This window comes from Bidens hawaiensis, unplaced genomic scaffold (assembly GCF_021521415.1).
Source record: "Bidens hawaiensis isolate Kalapana, Puna unplaced genomic scaffold, B.hawaiensis_p1.1 tig00000636_1, whole genome shotgun sequence".
Classification (NCBI taxonomy): Eukaryota; Viridiplantae; Streptophyta; class Magnoliopsida; order Asterales; family Asteraceae; genus Bidens; species Bidens hawaiensis.
In genome coordinates, this window is record NW_027491038.1 from 5,173,784 (window position 1) to 5,192,782 (window position 18,999).

The 18,999-nt window shown below is 37.5% G+C and overlaps 1 long non-coding RNA gene and 2 pseudogenes across 2 annotated transcripts in view; 2 read left to right on the forward strand and 1 right to left on the reverse strand.

The window, feature by feature from the left end:
* Positions 1–14,476, forward strand: part of LOC143530234 (uncharacterized) — a 43,876-nt gene extending 29,400 nt beyond the window's left edge. For both annotated transcript variants that reach the window (XR_013134816.1, XR_013134817.1), the window contains exons 2-3: positions 13,216–13,299; positions 13,899–14,476. This is a non-coding gene — a long non-coding RNA (uncharacterized LOC143530234). The remainder of the gene's footprint in view (positions 1–13,215; positions 13,300–13,898) is intronic.
* Positions 9,601–12,370, forward strand: LOC143530196 (putative disease resistance RPP13-like protein 1; annotated as a pseudogene).
* A 1,693-nt stretch (positions 14,477–16,169) lies between the features above and the next one.
* Positions 16,170–17,737, reverse strand: LOC143530220 (anthocyanidin 3-O-glucosyltransferase 2 pseudogene; annotated as a pseudogene).
* Between the last annotated feature and the right edge of the window lie 1,262 nt (positions 17,738–18,999).

The window sequence follows — 18,999 nt, forward strand, 5'->3', positions numbered from 1 at the left end:
CTATCTCAATAATTGATATCCTGAATCTCACTTCCGTGCATGCGAAGAAACCCTCAGACAAGTTAACCAACGGGAGCGCTACCAGAACATCGTCACAAGACTGTGGAAACGAGTTTTTGAGCAAACAGGGGATTCAGTAACCGAACTTACAAAGGAGTTTCTAGCCTCATTCAACATGAAGAACAAAAGGTTCGACATGTGGGATACCAAGGCAATAGAGTTCCGATGTGGGGGTATTTGGCATACAACCTCTGTCACTCAACTGGGAATCGATTTGCGTATCTACACAACCGAGGAAACTGACACAGACATCTGGTTCAAGGCCAAAACGACTTTTACAGATGAAGGTGAGGATGACGAGGCTGAAGCAGGTGCCATTAGGGACGAAGCTTGGGAACAGTTGAGTTATGGAACAACGAGCTATAAGCCGAGCGTTTCGAAGAGCACAGCACTGCGTGACCCACTCATGAGGTACATCCACCGTTTGCTAAGTCATACCGTCACAGCTAGAGGTCAGAGCTAAGGGGTTGTCAACCTAAGGGATCTATGGGCATTGTACTACATGAAAAACGAAATACCATGCAATATCACTATGCTATTCTGCAAGCTTTTCATGTCAAATGCCACTGCCCGAGGAAATACCCCGATCTTTGGTGGTCCCTGGATCTACAACCTCTACAGAGCCTATGGTGCAGACACAGAAGGAAACCCGAGCCCAGACTCGATAGCTCTCAACCTTGATTACTGTGAGAGCATGCAGATGGTTCAGCAAATCAGCTCGGGTATGTGGAGATTTTGTGACAAGAACAATCAGGTTTGGGACCCAGAAGACCCGTCAGATATGATGATACAGGATGTGCATGAGAGACGACAATCACCGCCCAGACAACACCGCCGCCGCACCTACCATCAGACAGGAGGCCCATCTTCATCAGGGGCCGGCCCCAGTTCATCATATGATAGCCGATACTCTTTGGAGGGTATATATGGACTAATCGATCAATTCTCAGCTAACACTACCGCCTCATTTAACAGGATCAACGAGCAAATGGCTGCCTCCGATGCACAACGAGCAGCCGAGTATGAAGAAACGAGGCGAGAGATTGAGCGATTGGGCTATCGCATGGACAGGCAGTGGGGACCGTTTGACCCGGACACGGGTAACTGATGACTGACGGCACAGGTAGTTGGGCATGGGCACGGACATGGGTTGGTGTTACTTCATGAACTTATTATCATTTGTGTCTGAACAATTTACTTTTCGTCGTACTTGTTTATTTTTGTTTGTGTTGGTTTGGATACTACTATGGCCATGAGTGCCAAAGACATTTTATTAGGTACTAATCTAGCCCGATAGGGCAAGGGATGGATGATTCCATACCCAATTTTCAGTAGTTATGCTTGGTTGTTTGTGGATGTTTGTAGTTTTATATTACACAGGTACAAAAACAGGAAAACGGACGAAAAACAGGGGACGCTCTGTCGAAATTTCGTTAACCCGTAGGGAAGTAACTCTCCATTTTACCCATAATACTCAATTAGAATTTTTATATTTCCATGAATCTTATCACATTGAGGACAATGTGAGATTCAAGTGTGGGGAGGGGAATTACTTGACCAATTATTTTGTCCAACTAATTATAAAAATTCTCTAAAACAAATATTTTTGCAGCAGACAAAGATTATTCTAAACCTAAAAAGAATTCCAAGAAAATTTTTTGCAAATAACCAATAATTTAAAAGTGAAAAAGTAAGAAAATGTTTTGTAATATTGAGAATAAATTTATGCAAAATATGGCGTTAATACCCAATTCCTCCGTTACTCTGAGACAAACCTCATGCCATATAAATATTTTTTCGGAAGCTTTGAGTGAGTCAATATGTTTCGTGTGATTTAGAACTTGTCCCAATTATTCATTTCAAGACCGCACGAAGCGTTGTATAAAGAAGAAGGTAATAGTGACACAAACTCATTACCAAAAACCCGATCACCCTATCCATTTCCACCGGTAAAATACAACACTGGTCTTTTACCGGCAGACCCTAAAGAACTGGAAATGCATTCTTTCGATTTCAATTTCCTTTGCTGCATACACTTCACAAAACCTAGGTTGCCTCCAGAAATTAGGGAGAGAATCTTTCTCTTTAGCAATGAGGTGAGGAAAAAGTGGCGCCAAAACGAACAAAGGCCACCATTCTGTGGAATTTCCAAAAACGCAATGAAGAGAAGAGAAAAAAGATATGAACGATGCTTAGGTTGCGGAAACTGGTCCCACGAAGGAAGATGTAGAAAAAGTCAAACTCAGTCTCAGCATGAATATACCGAACTAATGAGGGTGGGGGCTATTAGGCTCAAAGCCGAACGATCCATTAGAGTTGGAAGTTATATTCAGAACAAGGTTGAGGAAGAATTGATCCACATCCTCGATAAAACCGGTCTTGACGATCTGGCCTTAAAGGAGTCATTAGGCATCTAAAAAAAAAAGCTAACCAATGAAGACATCTCAAACTCCCAAAGAACAGTAGAAGATGTATTTACCATTAACCCTTAAACCACCACAAAATACCAATCCCTACTCACACTAAACCAAAACCCCTTTTTACCTTCTGATCTATGCGACCCTTCAAAAGGTGGAGATTTGAACTTGTTACAAGCTTATTTAACACAGGTTGCATTTTGGCTAAGAGTGTTCACATACCTACATCACAGGTATAATCAGATATAAAACCGAGTGTGAGTGAACATTGTAAGAACGTGACGTTTTGCATAAACGGAAACTCATAAAAACAGAAATTTTTCTCTTTTATCACTAACAAAAAGATTGGTTATTTTGTTTCATCTTCTTGGAGCTCACTTAAGGAATAGCTAATATCTAAATTTGCTGTTTTTAGAGAACATTTATAAGACGATTGCTTGAGGACAAGCAATGTTCAAGTGTGGGGATGTTTGATGTACATAGAAATATACATCTTTTCGGCATCAAATAATCTCTAAAAACTGCAATTCTATCTAATAACATAGCATAAAAGACTACTTATCATAATAAAACATAATTTCAGGTGAAACCAAGCCTCAAACGAAGAAACAAGCAAAAAGACGAAGAAAAACAGAAGAAAACACAAGAAAACAAAGAAACACGCCCCCATGCTTATGAAACAAGAAAAGACAAAATCTGGAAGCAAAAGCATGGGGTCGTGCTCAGCATGCACGGGGCCGTGGACGGGAATGCAGAAAAGACAAAGAAGAATTGAGCACATGTCACTAAATAACACGGGGCCGTTGCCACCTCACACAAAAGACAAAACAAATCTGGCACATGTCATAAAAATACACGGGGCCGTGCTCATCATGCACGGGGCCGTGCCTCATCGTCCAGATTGCCTATAAATAGTGGCTCATGTTGCATTCATCAAGTGTGCCTTGAAAAGAGTTCTCTCCGGTTTTCACTTATAAAAACACACACTAACACTCACTTTGAAGATCTAGTGAAGAGTTTGAAGGCTTGGAGGTCATCACCACTAATCATCATCATCAACCATCATTACCATCATTAAGAAGAAGGATTCATCTACACTTGGTTAGATTGTTCTAAGTTTAATCATGTATTTGTTGTTATCAATCATCTTAATGTTCATCATTATGCTCATTATGAGCTAAACTCCTTTTACCATCTTAAATCTATGAAGAAGCTTTGTTTTACTTGATAATTAATCAAGACATGTGATGTAGTCTAGTAAAGTACATGGTTATATTACAATTATCTTTTGATGAGAAATGTTTCACCATCTTAAATCACTAAATCAAAGTTGGTGGTTGTCAATATCATTGGCAATCGTTCATGATCGATTCATGTTCTTGAAAGATAGAAATACTTTGATACATTATCGAAACATGGATCCTTATATTGTACTTAGAAATGATGAGATATAAGTTATGGTGTATTTTTCTAAACCTTGGTAATCCGAAAATGGCTTTGCTTAGGATATCAAATTAGTTAAAGAAACCATATGTTAACGGAATGTGTAATTATAACCTACATAAATCAACCAATGGGAGGTTGTGTGATGAACTACAACCACCCGAAGTTGTTAGAATTGGTATTTGAGAAATCGAAATCAATCCTAATCTTTCTACTTTACGAAACTACTTGTCAACTCAAATCGACATCATTGAGATGGTATGACATTAGGAAATGGTGGACTTTAAAATGCGCATACCATCTCCTTAGTGCCGAAGATGCTCACTTAAGGTTTAAGGAGCCATCTATCATATATTGCTACGACAAGTCTATCACATGTCTACATATTAATTATCAACGCTAAAAATGGAGTGGATTCTTGATCTTAGATGGTAACCTTCGCATAATTGAACAACTCGTTTAGAATCTCTTGTCTCGGTCACCTATATACTATACATATAAGTATTTATATTTTATAAAAAATTTAAAAATCAACCCCAAAATGATTAAAACCTCCGATTGAAGTAAAACAACGATTTATCATTAGAAACTTGTGTGTCCACGGATCGATACTTGGTTCTTACCATTACTATTCTACATATACGATAGGTACACTTGCCTATTTTGTGTTTGTTTAGTCTTTGTAGAAATCACTTTTATAAATTTAAAACACGATCTTGTGTAAAAGCAAATCATTCTATCCTTTCATATTTTATACCACTAGCACGCATAGTGGTTTCTCAAAGCACTACTTTTATATAAGCAATTTGGGACTTGCTTCTTTAATAACTCGCTTTCCAAATGCAATTCCAAACACCTCTAAATAATATGGAATGAAATCTAAATCTCCTAAACAAGTTGGGATGTGATGTCATATATAAACCATTTATTTCTAAACAAGTTGGGAAGACTGTAAGCCAATCTTCCTTTCTAGCATTCTACCTACTTAGTGGGTCCATCATTAGGTGATCTCATTATATTATTCTGACAATTTTCTTTTCAATTTGTTTAAAAAGTTCGTAGTTTTTAATTTATATCTGATATAGCACGTAGCACGTACTGTAGTACATAGTACATGAATGTAATAGCCAAGTACCTAGGTTTCGTTGTATATTTTCAAGTTCAGAACCAACGGCTGAAAACTTAGTAGTTGACTTCCATACATCCAAACTTGTATATTGAACATGACAAAACCATATTATTTTGATCAAAACACATGTGACATTAAGTTTCAAATATGACTAAGACTACTCACATTCACAAAACAACATTTAATAAATAAAGCAATTTCTCTCTCATCGACCTATACAACCCAACCTAATCCAAAATTTCATTCACATTCACAACTCAACCTAAATATATAGAAAGAACTCCGTTTTCAACCAAATTTATATCGAAATATTCATAAAATATTTTAAATACGGCTATGTTTTATATTGTTTTTATAAGTTAGATAATTTAAGTTATACAAAAATATATTGTATATAGAATTAATTGATAATAAGAAGAAAAAGAAAAAAGAAAACAAATATGGGCCAATGTTTTGGTGACATTTGGCAGCAAAATGGATTGCAAACCAGGTTACTTGGACGAGCAGGTCGTGAGCCAGGTTGATTAAAATGAGTTTTGTATTTTCTTTGAAGCCATCTGGTGACCCAACCCAATATTAGGTTGGCAATGAGAGTGGTCTAAGTTCCCGTCCCTTATTCCCTCCCCTCTTGCAATATCTTTAAATTTACCACTAACACCAACTGCAAACGAAGTAGAAGAAACGCATCTCATGATTCATTCATTTAATTTTATATTTTAGAGGCAGTTTTTATATGTGGGGACTATATATATTGTGAGTTTTAAGGTACACAAGTTTCTTGAATCTCAGTGCTTTGTTACATGGATTTGAGTTTGAATTCTTCCAATCTTATTCTATTAGCTTTCTGTAACTCGGACGTTGTCTTGTTTCCTGATCAACTATTCAACTTTGTTGGTTCAGGCTCGGGTTATACACACACTACACAAAGAATAAAAACTCACGTATATGATCAAGATGTGATGATATTGATGTGGAGATACGGAATTGAAGAAAACTAATATTTTATATTGTGAACATGAAAGGCTTATATATAGCCATACAAAAGAAAACGTGGACAATATAAAGTTTCTATTTCTATTCTAACTAACTGTTACATGAAATAGACTAATTCTTTTACAACGTGCACTTCCACTAGAATCGGTCAAATCCCGATTCTCACTCTTTATTATTTAACTTCTTCAGCTCCTAATTTTCTGGTCAATCAAGACCAAGTTGGATAACCCATAACCAACACCGATGATCCGATAATGTGTTGACCCGTAAACGAACCTAATTAACCCAACAAACTTCATACGTTTCTTGAATAATTTAAGGTGACACTAAAATATATAACCTTGAATATCCTTTTCATAACACTCTTTTAGAACTCATCAATGAGTGTCAAATAATTATCAAACTTGGAAGGGGTTTTTGCTTTTTCAACTTGTGTAATCACCGACATGATTATGAAAGTTTAAAGAGTCTCAATAGGATTTTTTGATCATTATAATTATGTAATATCCCTAAAATTTTGGTCCAAATTTGATAACTTAGTGAAGTTGAAGGATCAAAATTATTCTATAAAATATGAGAAAAATTAAATAAAGAAAATAAAATATTTTATAAGGAAATAAAATATTCCATAAAGGAAGTTATCTTATGTTAAGGATATGGAATAAGGAAATTCCATCCCACATTGAAAAATGCAAGAAAGTGGAAGAATTCCACATGGGTATAAATAAGGAAGTTAAAAACTCATCCCACATGGAAAGTGGTAAAGAAATGGAAGCTCTTTATAAGGAAGAGATTTTCCATATTTATATTCTTATATGCCTAACATGCACCTAGTGGTCCTAGCGGAGGGTGCCAAGCACCCGACGCGCACACGCACGGGCACGGGCTCTGGCGTTGGGCGATGGGCGCATCGCCAAGAGCCTCCTTAGTATTTTTGGACAACGAGGATTAGACCAGATATGACAAGCTACTAAAGTACAGGGACTGAAAATGAAAAATAATTTCCAGAGACCCATCGCGCTACGCGACGAGTCCAAGAAGACGGACATCGCGTACCGCGATGGGCCGTGATGACTCAGGGACACGTGGCAGAATGTACGCGTCGCGCTACGCGACGGAGTCAGGGAAGAGTCCCATCGCGTACCGCGATGAGATCCAAAATCAGCTATAAAATGGGAGGCCGCGAGCCCATTCCCCACACACCTCTCCACTCTCTCTCTCTAGATTCTCTCTCTAGAATTACTCTCTCACTACCTCGGTTTCCGTGCCGACCCGACAATCATCACCTCGTAATCTGTGCCACATAGCGACGATACCTCGAAGTACGTGCCACCCGACAATCTATCTCGAAGTACGTGCACAACACGACGGCCACCATATGTTGCCTCGTTTTGCGTGCCAAGCATCGTAGTGCGTGCCAAGCTCTAAAGTTCCAACAATTTAAGCTCTAGAATGCGATAGAGAGTGGAAGTACTGCTCAATCAATCTTAGGTAATCAAACTCCGAATACCCGTGCAATGTATGGTTCTGCCTAAGTTATTATTTTATTATTATATGGCTTAGACCACAGCCAGGGATATAGCCCAAACCTTGATCAAAATGATGTTTACATAAGTTTTAAACATACAAAGAATTATAGTAATGTTTCTTTACAACTAAGAAACATCAATTTACATTCATAAGGAGATATAGTTTCTTAACGAATAAGAAACATAGCATTTCATATAGTAAAAACATTGTTTCTTTATGATTAAGAAACATAAGATTTTACATTCAATACTAACAATCAATGAACGTTTCTTCTTGAAGAAGAAACAGATTACAGATGTTTCTTCATGAAGAAGAAAATCAACATATGATTTGGTAAATAAATATAAAGACTATATGTCTCAATATTTTATTCAAACAAATGATCAATCAAGGTATAAAGCTATCAAACCAGACTAAGGGTCTGTAGCCGGATCAAGTTACGATCTGGATGTTTATACAAACCTATTTTATAATAGGTCAATCAATCATTCACAGTCAAGGTTTCAAACAAGATCACCAATCATTCAGAACAGACAATCACAGGTGAATACGTTAACCTTTTCAATCAGTCAAAACATATTTTATGCTCAATAAGATAAACGAGTCTTTGTCTAATGAGTCAGTCAATGTTTGCATGAGATTTAATGTTCTCTAAAACATTATAATACAATATAGAAAATAAGGCAACTCAGACCGAGTACACATGTGTCTGGATCCAAACATAACTTTTCGGTCCATCAATCAATGGCCAGGTAGGCCGCGGGCTAACGGTCATAACTAGTTCTCCTTGTAGGGGCTATACGCATATAGCTCGGGGGAACAACTGTGTGTGTGTAGGGGAGTGGTACTAAGCCCAGATGTGGTCGTGCATCTGCTGAGTGTTAGAAAACTATGATTGTATTGTAATTGTCAGTCAAAATATTTTATTGAGTCATACGTGTTCACCACCATATAGCTGACGTATTTTTCCCCACATTTCAGAAAATACAAATCAGCACAAGTAGCAAGACATTCATGGAGTTAGATGCTCGCAAGGTAATGATGGCTCAATTTTAAATCATTAAAACATTATAAACAAGATTCAAAATACGATTTATAAATCAAACACTCGGGTATTTATTATCCAAGAAGTTTTCAAATAAATTAATATTATATTCAAACCAAAGTCTACCGCCAAAATAAACCGCAACTCTGATGTATTTACAAAACAGGTACCAACTATTGGTTACACGCCTAGGCCCTAAACCGGGGTGTGACAAATTATTAATAAAATTGGCATGAAACAACACATTTATCTAAGTATGTGATTTTTACCACCACTTATCATCACCAATAGATGGTGCTTTAGTGGGTATTTTTAGTGCTTACAAGGCACTTGACCCCACAAAAACACTATCTTTCTCCTCACTCATCTATCTCACAACAAATTATTCATGCATTCTTCTACAAAAATCTGTCAACACTATCTCTCCTTCACATCATATCATCTCTCTTTCTCATTATCATTTTTTTTCTAAAAAAAACTTCAAAAATTCTTTATTGTGAATGCTCTAAGCAGTTGATTGTTGTTGACTTTCAAAAAATGCTGCACAACCTAAATTATGCCAACAAAACAATGTTTACTTTCTTGATTTCCTTCCTACAAAAAAATCCGCGCTCTTTAACCTTATTTCGCCTTTTCATTTTTTCTACATTTTTAATTTGAATAAAAGGGGTTAATTAGCACATACAGCGACTCACACTATGATAAATAGAGAGACGCAATATGTTATATTTTTATTTTATTTTTATAAATAAAGTTATACTCATATTAAAGATTATAACGTTTGTTGTTATGGGGAACTTTTTTTTTGCCAGTATTAAAAAGTTATATATTGCACGTGGAAAAAAAAATATGTGTTTTCCATTTATTCTCTCTCCACTTTGGTCCCCGCTTATACACATAACAATCAATTATGACTTCTCGTCATTCTCATTTTTATAACCCTTTGTAGGATAACGCAACCCTTAATTCTTTTAATTTTTTTGTGTAAGGTCTGTATTAGATATATTCATCCACATGATAAGAGATAGGCCTATTTGCTTATCCTCTTTTCTTATTGGCCAATGCAAATTTGCATGGGACCAATAATGCAACCTTTGAAAATATCACAGAATGATTGTTGATTTGTTGTAAACAACACAAAGCTTTACAAAAACACTCGATTCATATACTACAATCTCATCATGATCATGGCTGAAATCGTGCTTTCTGCCTTACTGGGTGTGCTCTTTGAGAAGCTGGCCACTGCAGCTTTCAAAAAACTTGACCACTACAAGGGAATTGATGCTGCAGTCAAGAAGTTGCAGAGATCCTTGAACCATATCCAAGACTTGCTTACTGATGCTTCTCAGAAAGAGTTAACCAATCAATCTGTGAAACGATGGCTTAATGAGCTACACCATCTGGCTTATGACATAGATGACGTTCTCGATGATTTGGCAACCGAAGCTATGCATCGTGAGTTCAACTGTGAGTCAGAAGGCATGGCCAGCAAGGTAAGAAAGCTAATCCCAACATGTTGCACTAATTTCTCATTGACGCATGACAAGTTTGAAAACATTACGGCTAGATTACAAGAACTAGTAGACCAGAAAAATACTCTTGGTTTAGTTGTGAAAGAGGAAACTAGGCCAAAAGATATAAATAGAGGATTGCAAACCTCTATGATCCATGCATCTAGTATTGCTGGGCGGCAAGCTGAGAAAGAGGCATTCGTCCGCGAGTTATTGCGGGATGAAGGAGGTGTTCAAAACTTTAGCATTGTTCCCATAGTTGGTATGGGTGGGGTTGGTAAAACGACTCTAGCTAGACTTTTGTATGATGAACAACAAGTCAAGGATCACTTTGAACTCAAGGCTTGGGTTTGCGTTTCTGATGAGTTTGATAGCTTCGGTATTAGCAAAGTTATCTTTCAATCTGTGACAAGGGAAACACAGGAATTTGCAGATCTTAATCTGCTTCAAGAAGCTCTTAAAGAACGCCTAAAGGAGAAAAATTTCTATTGGTTTTAGATGATGTATGGAGTGAAAGGCGGCAAGATTGGGAAACCTTGGTTGGCCCATTTTATGCATGTGCGCGTGGAAGTAAAATCATCTTGACAACACAGAAATATAAGTTGCTTGAAAAGTTGGGTTATAGTAATCTAACCCAGCTGCGGAGCCTGCCACATGATGATGCTATGTTCTTATTTGCTCTATATGCATTAGGTGTGAATGACTTTGATTCACATTTGTCACTCAAACCATACGGTATTGGTATTGTGGAAAAATGTGCTGGCTTGCCTTTGGCTTTGAAAGCACTTGGGAGTTTATTGAGTACAAAAAGAGAAAATGTAGAGTATTGGAAGAAAGTATTAGACAGTGAGATATGGGGGTTACCCATTAAGGATGAAATTGTCCCAGCTCTTAGACTAAGTTACCAGGATCTTTCTGCACGTTTGAAACAATTATTTGCATATTGCTCATTGTTCCCAAAAGACTACGTGTTTGACAAGGAGCCACTAGTTCAATTATGGATGGCAGAAGGGTTTTTGTACCAGTCAACTTCAAGTGATTCAACAGGAGAATCCTTGGGTCATGAATACTTTGATGAGCTGCTACCAAGATCATTCTTTCAGCATGCACCTAGTAACAAATCATTGTTTGTGATGCATGACCTAATGAGTGATTTGGCGGCATCGGTTGCAGGTGAGTTTTTCTTAAGGTTGGAGAGTGACATCAAGAAGGAAGCGTTGGAAATGTATCGCCATATGTCATTCGTTCGTGAGAGATATGCACCTTACAAGAAGTTCGAGGCATTTAAAAAAGCTAAGACTTTGAGAACTTTCATGGCAGTGTCAGTTGGGGTTGTAGATCATAGTTGGTTCTATTTATCAAATAAGGTACTAGTTGACTTGCTTCCTGAATTGCCGTTGTTAAGGGTTCTGTGCTTGAGTGATTTTCAAATAAGTGAGGTACCTGATTCCATAGGTACTTTGAGGCACTTGAGATATCTTAATCTATCTAAAACTCGAATCACACAATTACCCGAAAATGTTAGCAATCTCTATAATTTAGAGACGTTGATTGTTTTTGGATGTGATGAGTTAGCTAAGTTGCCTAAAAACTTCTCAAAGCTTAAAAACTTGCGACATCTTGACATTAGGGATACTCCAAATTTGAATCACATACCCTTGGGGATTGGGGAGTTGAGAAGCCTACAAATTCTCTCCAAGTTCATTATCAGAGGTGAAAGTGGGTTTGAAATAACCAAACTTAAGGAGTTAAATAATCTGAGTGGGAAAATTTCTATTGTCGGTATGGACAAGGTGCAAAATGCAAGAGACGCATCAGAGGCGAACATTTCACAAAAGAGGCTTAGTGAGTTAAAGGTTGTATGGAGTGACGTGTCAGGAAATGAAGTGCTTGAAAGAGAAGTCCTTGATGCGTTGAAGCCCAATAATGATTATTTAAAACAACTTAACATTGTGTCATATGGTGGATTAGAGTTTCCAAAATGGGTTGCAGATCCCTCGTTTCAATTTCTGAAGCATGTGTCAATACATGACTGTAAAAAATGTGCATCTCTACCGCCACTTGGGCAGCTACGGTCACTTAAGGAGTTGTCTATTGAAGGGCTAGATGGGGTGAAAGCTGTGGGTTTGGAGTTACTTGGGAATGGTAGTGCATTTATTTCACTTGAAATTTTTCGTTTTAAAAATATGGGAGGATGGGAGAAATGGTCAACTGATAGTGGTGTTGTATTTCCATGTTTGCAAGAGCTTTATATAGAAAGTTGTCCTAATTTGGTTAAAGTCACACTTGAAGAGCTACCTTCGTTGCACATTCTAGAATTACGTGAGTGTCCTAATTTGGTTGAAGTCTCAATTAAAGCACTACCTTCATTGAATGATCTAGAGTTACATGCATTTGACAATGTTGTGCTGAGAAGATTGGTTGAAATAGCTCAAGCAGTCATCAAGTTAAAAATAGAATGTATTTCAGGACTTAATGATGTGATGTGGAGAGATGCTATGAAGTATCTTGGGGCAGTTGAAACATTATTAATAATCAACTGTGATGAAATAAGCTACTTGTGGGAATCATTAGAATTTGCGAGTAAGGTTCTTCTTAATTTAAATGACTTGAAGGTGTTTGGTTGTGATAATTTGTTGAGTTTAGGAGAGAGAGATAATTGACATCATAGTTGGCGTAACATTAACCAAACAATATTCTTAATTTAACAATGAACTAATTTATTATTTATTCACTTTTGGGTTTGTATATACTAAGACGAACACGAACAAGCTAAACAATATTCTTTATTTTTTATTGACATCAACAATTATACACTCTAATAAAAGCTGTTCTTTTCTGTTCTTATGTTAGGTACCGTGTCTGAAGGACAATTATGCCTATCATAGTTGGAGTCAATAAGTCTTTTTTAGTATTAACTCTAAAGCAAGACCGAGGCGTCTTTTGGTTTACTTTTTGGTCACTAGTGAGTAGTGACTTATGCTGTGTGTAACAGTGTTCTCTTTTAAGTTTCTTTTTTATGTTTTTCTTTTTATACAGTAATCACCATGCAAGATTCTCTCACCCTTTGGTAAGTTTAATATTGAGCTTGTTGTTGACAGAGTAATTCAAAGTTTGTGCAATCATATGCCAGCCAACATAGCCGCTGTTCGTAAAAAGAACGTGCCCATGGTAATTTCAGTTTGTTTTCAGTTATGATGTGACCATATTGCAGAATTCTGCATTTAAAGCTTTTATAAGAACTAAAAAGAGAAACTACTTAATTGATTATCATTGTTTTTTTGCCCTGCTTTTAACACCAAACCTTAATTTGCTGGTGTTGGCTGTTGACCCTTTACCCAACCCACCCAATTTGCCTTCTCTAAACTGAGCTTTAAATGTGGTTATATTTTGCACCAAAGAATGTTGCATTACTTACTTGTCTTGTGAAACAAACTAGTCCTTAATATACACATACTTTAACTTTTGAATTAACTCTAAAGCAAGACCCTGTTTTTAGTCAAATAAGAGAATCTTCTGATTTTAACTACAACCCTATTTTTAGTCAAATGGGCAAAATGGATTTTTTTACATATGTTTAAAAAACTATATTCAAAGTTTACTTTGGTACAATTTTTACTTATCAAATTCATATGGCTTGAATATAGTTTTGGTAATCCATTTTGACTCGCGATTGATATTGTATCAGATAGTTGAAAGCTTGTTTTCTTAATACTGTTATAAATATCAGTTTAAATTGAGATGTAATTTTATGTAGTTGTGTGTTTCAGGGGTTATATATGTATGAAGTTAGTTGAGGTGTTATTAGAAATATTGGCAGGCTGCAATGTTGTTACTGTAAAGTGCAGGGATTTAAGTTGACCTTATTCAACTTGTTATAATCAAGTGATGATGTGTACTTCAGTTACACAGCTGTTTTGTTGTTGATGATGATAATGGTTAATTGGTTATAAAGGTTTAAGCTGGGAACACCCTTACAAGGGCCAAAATCTGCTGATGACCAAGTAAGAGTTGTCTCTTGTGTATCACTTCGTTAGTGTATAAGTATGACTAGGCTTGTAAACGTTCAAGAACATATATAAACGAACGAGACATGCGTTCATGCTCGTTCGTTTAACTAACTGAACAAAAAGATCATGTTCGTTCGTTTATTAAATAAACGAACTTCCCTCCGAATGGTCAACAAATTGTTCATAGAAAGTCCAGTTTCTTTACAGGCCTAAATACGATTATGAAAATTATACTGCTAAGCTAATAATATAATCTGTTGTAGATAATATGATATAAGACATTATGATCATTTGAGTACACGTTACAGTACTTTTGACCAATTTACTAAAATAATAACAAAAAAGTAGTAATATGCTATTTAAAGTTGTCATGATAGTGCTTACCTAATTCAAAATCCTTAATTTGTTAATCATTGAGGTTTAGGCATCTTACTAGGAAGTTTTTCTTGTTTTCCAATTTTTATTTTTGTTTCTGCAAGTTGCAGCGCTTAAAGTTGAACCTTTTCAAGTTATTGTTATCTAGTGGCACACCTGTTTTCTTGTTGATGATAATGTTTATAAAGGTTTTACCTGGGTACACTTACAAGGGCCAGAATCTGCTGATGACCAAGTAAGAGTGGAATCGCATGTATCACTTCCTTTATTCAATAGAATTTATCACTTGCGATGTTATATATCAACCAATAATCTAATATATAATAAAGTCAAAAGCCGCCTTTTTATCAACGAGGTGTTTGGAGTTTGCATTTTAAGAGAGATTATCACATCACTGTGCAGAAAATACAAATAATCAGAAAATAGTGTTTTACAAGATGTTTGAAAAAAATAAATGACAATATGTGTTTTCTTAAAGCACTTGCTTTTATATAGGGGAGGCTCGCACACCCTCCGAGCCTCTCCTGTTTAGAAAACTCAAAAGATGTGTATCCGTACCATGGAACTTGATTCTTGTGAGTTGCATTAGCGGCCATTGGAATCCGTGCATGATATTTGGAAAATTGAAAAAAAACCGTCGGCACCTGGAATTTGGAAAATTGAAAAAAACTAGTCGGCTCCCTGAATTTCAAAACTAGGCCGTGCTGGGAACATTTTTGTCAAACGGTCGGAAAACTGGGCAGCCAATTGGAAACATTCTAGGCAGGTCTTATCAGGGGCGGACCCACATAGGTCCGATCGGGGTCCCGGGACACCGATGTTTTTTAAAAATTACTTAGAGACGGTATATTAAATTTTGTAAGGACCCCATAAAAATTAATACTTGGAACCCATACTATTAAGATTGAATTGGTACAGTGGAAAGTCCCATGTTTTACTTGTGAGAGGTTGTAGGTTCAAGCCCCACCATACTCCTTTTTTGTTGTTTTTTTAATATCCTAGTCTTAGTTATTCAGTTAGGGTATTTGTGCTTTTTGTTAGTTTCTCTCATATAGTCATTATCACCATACAACATATATAATGTTAACATGGATTTTGCATATTCTTTTATTATTTACCTTGTGTATGTATTATAATTAATCATTTATTTGTGTTAGAGTTATTTTTTCATGTTTTGGTCAATTATGTAAGACCATATATATAGATTACGTTCATGTTTTTCGGGTATGAATTAAAAGTGTATGTTTCATCTAGTTTGTAATTTAGATTCTTTCTACTTACTCGTTTCCAATGACACCATAGTTCCTTGTTTTATTATGTTCCTCGCCTCGACCCGACCCGAATAACGACCGACCCGAAAAATTTTGTAAACTGAAAAAATTGGGACCCCATTGACAAAAAATCCTGGGTCCGCTACTAGGTCTTATACATGTGGCGTCCTATTATTGGTGTGGAATAAATAGACAGACCCATTGGTTTTGTGCTGGACATGATGGAGCAGGTAAGATGGAACGACCAGATGGGAACGGTCAAAGGTGGACATTTCGCTCATTTGCCCTTTTATAAATGGCCTCTGGAATTTATTTTTTTCATTATCTCACATATAAAAAAAGTAGTTTGAATTAGAAACACAAACAGACACGAACGCGATCACATTCACGACACATTCCCACTAAAATCCTGAATGAGCCGACCAACAGATTTGTACGAGGAACCACCCGCTGTAACAGTTACCCGGTTCATCTTCCCCATCTCCTTCATTTTGTTTCTAATCCCATCATCATCCATCAACCTCCTTATTCCCCTCTCAACCACTTCAGCTCCAACAATATCACTTTTCGGATCAATCAAATCCTTCTTATAATCCAACTTAATCTCAACTCCCAACTCCACCACCATCTCAAACGCATTCATCTGTTGCTCAGCATCTATCGGCCACACAGCCAATGGTACACCGAACCACAAACTCTCCAACACCGAGTTCCACCCGCAATGCGATACAAACCCCCCAACCGCACTATGAGCCAGCACTGCCACCTGCGGGGCCCACCCTATCACCTTCCCGGTCCCACTAGTCCGCTCTAGAAACCCCTCCGGCAAAACTGACCCCGGATCCTCGTAATCGCCAGAACTTCTAGATGTCTGCTCTGGCGAAGGCGGTTTCCGTAGGGACCACAGAAACCGATGGCCGCTTCGCTCTAAAGCGTAAGCGATCTCCTTCACTTAGACCTCATCAAAGCATCCCAAACTACCAAAACATAAAAAAACCACGGACGACCGCGGTTGACCGTCCAACCATTTTATGACATCAGAATTTTTCCTGACACTCTATTAATTAAGTACTGGCCCCACAGGGTAAACACACGGTACACTCGTGTCAGAACACAACGAGTGGACCACGTGCGTTTCAAATTCCAAGAATGTATTAACCATGATTGCTTTCACTTCACGCAACTTCCGAGAAGTCAACAAAACATAGTCAACCCCTTCTATCGTATCGTACCCGGACGGAAACACCTTCGTGGGCACCGGGTTTACAAACACCGGAACATTAACATCTTCATCCGAGTTAGTCAACTCAACAATATCCTTATTTTGATCATCACAAAGCATTTGTATATGCAACTGAAACCCCAAATTAGCAGCACTAGACGTGTAAAACACGTAAGTCGGGACATTAAAACCATTTGCCACGTCGATCATACCGGGGCACAACATGTCAATAACGAACCCGGAAAGTTGACCCGAACCCAGTTGACTTATTATATCGGCTACAACATTTGTTACGTGTTTGCAATGACTGTTAATGTAGTCGTTAACAAAAGTCATGGGGGCTTTTGGGTCACGTGTTGTAAGGTTTCGTCTTGTGGAAGTATGATGAAGTTTATGCGTTGTGTTATAGGTTTATCGGTTAATGATTGGATGTATGTGGCAATGGGCGAGCCGGTTCCCAAGCCGGAGGGTGGTTTTATTATTAGGACGGTTATGGAGAGGCGCTGATCTCGGTTTGCGATTAGTTTTGCGATCTCAATTGTTGATTTCATGTGACCGATCACGGGTAATGGGATGAATATAAGCTCGGCGATTGGTTTTGCCATTTGTTTTTTAATGTTTTGGGTTTGAGAGTGGATATATGAAGTGAGTTTTGTGTGATGTATGAGTGTGTCTAAATAATCAACTAAAACTTTGAGTTTATAAAACTAGGTGAGATGACGTCATTGCTTTGCTGGCTACATAAGCAAGTGGACCTTACACGTGGGAGCAGTTTTTATATTATTATATATATTAAATAGAGGATTTTATCCCCATTCACATATCCCATGTTTATTTTACTATTCAATATTTTAATATTTTATTAATTATTAATTTTTTATAAAGCTATATGTAGTGAAGGGGCTACAATTGGGACGAATTGTGACACGTGACGCCCAGTCAGCATGGAGTGGAAATTTATTTTTGGAGTGTAATGGTGTAGAGGCTACAAGTTGGGCCCACAGTGTGTTTTTTTATTATTTTCTTTATATACTTAAACTAATTAAATAAAAACCAATTTATTTAAATAATTAAATAAAAATGCATTAAAATTAAAAAGAAATACAAAAAAAAACATAACTAAAAAAAATACATAACTAAAATTATTAAAAAACATAACTAAATAAAAAAATAAAAAAAAACATAACTAAAAAAAATCTAATATTCGCGCATTTTTTCACGTCGGCATTGCATCAATAATGCGGCATCCTCGTGAAACCCCTCCACCTTGAAGGATTCGTAGTCGTCTTTCATTTTTTTAATTCGAACGTCTGGTTCAGCTTTTCTTGTTGTTTGTTGGATGCTCGAAGGTCGCCTCCAATTACGGTGGCATTTGTTTCCAAACGACCGACCAACTCGTTTATTTCAACGGGCTCTGTATTGAATCGTGTTGACGACGAACCTTCCCCCTTATTTTTTCTCGATCTCCCGCGTGGTCGAGGCAACTCCTCTACCTCATCTTCGTCGGGTATATTCAAATCATCGGCTAAATTGACCGTGTCGTCGAGGAAGAAGCTACGAGCATCGGAGGATGTGTTTGGTGTGCTCGGATTTGTTGACGACGATCTCTTCGACCTTTTTGAAGGCCGGGATGAGCCGGCTCGTCGGGCGGCCGGAACGGTTGGTACCACATTCCATTTCGAGCAACGACGTAGCTTTTCCCAACAACTCAAATACTTGAACGGTTTCCCGGGCCGCTCAACAGTGTGACCCTGAGCTCGAAAGTCGCTCAAGGCTTGACCTATAATGTCGACGTCGTTATGCCCGCTACGCCAGCCGGACCCCTGCAACCGGTTAATTATCCCGGCAAATTTTTGACAATCGGCGTTAAGCCCCTTCTAGTGGGCTTGAACCGCTTCTTTTCCCCGGTAGTCTTCGGGTTTACCGATTATCGCGAGCCAAGCTTCAAATACTTTCTTCCAAAACACCCCGGTGACTTGAAAGTTAGCTACAA